The following is a 1,286-nucleotide window of genomic DNA, read 5'->3' on the forward strand; positions in this document are numbered from 1 at the left end:
ATACACACACACACACACACAATACATACATACATATATATATATATATATACACACACACACACACACACACACACTAAGATATTGTATTGCAATGGGGAAATCTGCTGCAAAATACCTGTTTAAAATGTCAAGAAGCAAAGATGTCACTTTGAAAATTAAGTTGAACCTAACCCTAACCATGATGTTTTCAATTACTTCATGTGCATGTGAAAGCTGGACAATGAATAGGAAGACCGAAGAAGGGTGGATGCTTTTGAGTTGTAACATTGATGAAGATTACTGAAAGTACTATGGAATACCAGAATAACTAAAATATCTGCCTGGGAGAAGTGCAGCTAGAGTGCTCCTTGGAAGTGAGACTTCATCTCATCTGTTTTGGTCATGTTTTCAGAAGGGACCATTGCTGAAGGATATCATGCTTGGTAAAGTGGAGGGTCAACGAAAAAGGGGAAGACCCTCAACAAAATGGATTGACACAGTGGCTGCAAGGATGAGTTCAAGTATAGCAAAGACTGTGAGGGTGGCTCAGGAACTGGCAGTGTTTCATTTTATTGTTCACAGGGTTACTATGAGTCAGCGGATTGACCACAACTAACAATAGTGGCTACAAAGTGATTTATCTTCCTTTCCTCTCCCACCCCTAGTAACCATTAAAGAATGTTACTTTCTTAACTTTTTGTAAAAGTGAGACCATACAATTTTTTTCCTTTTGTAATTAACTGATCACATACTTTCTTAAATAAATCAAGATATTTTCTAGAGGAAATTTCAAGAACTAAACAACACATCTACTCATTTCCCCTTAATACTATTTCTGTAAAATAAAACTCACTGCCGTCGAGTTGATGCAGACTCATAGTGACCCCTCCTTGTGTTTCTGAGGTGGCATGTCTATGGAAGTAGATTGCCCAGTCATCCTCCCGAGGAGTGGCTAGTGAGTTTGAACTGCCAGTCTTCTGGTTAGCAGTCAAATGCCTTAGGCACTACATCACCAGCACTCCCATTTCTGTAAAGTAGGGAGAAGTAGGTCTGTTTGCAGTTGTAGTAAATTGACAAATTGCAAGTTGTCCAAGCTGAAGTACAAGTTTAAAATAAAATAATAATAATACAAACAGCAGTTAAAATAATAGTTCTTAAGGTTCTATTTATCATACTGCATTATATCTGTGGCTTTGATGGTTGTTCTTACATAAATGGTTTCATATTAGTGATGTAAGTAATATTCTTAAGTGATTATGATCCAAAAAAAAAGATTCAGAGAATTAGTTTTTTTTTTTTTTTTT

Source organism: Orycteropus afer, unplaced genomic scaffold (genome assembly GCF_000298275.1).
Source record: "Orycteropus afer afer isolate SDZICR_OR568_19922 unplaced genomic scaffold, OryAfe1.0 scaffold00220, whole genome shotgun sequence".
NCBI lineage: Eukaryota > Metazoa > Chordata > Mammalia > Tubulidentata > Orycteropodidae > Orycteropus > Orycteropus afer.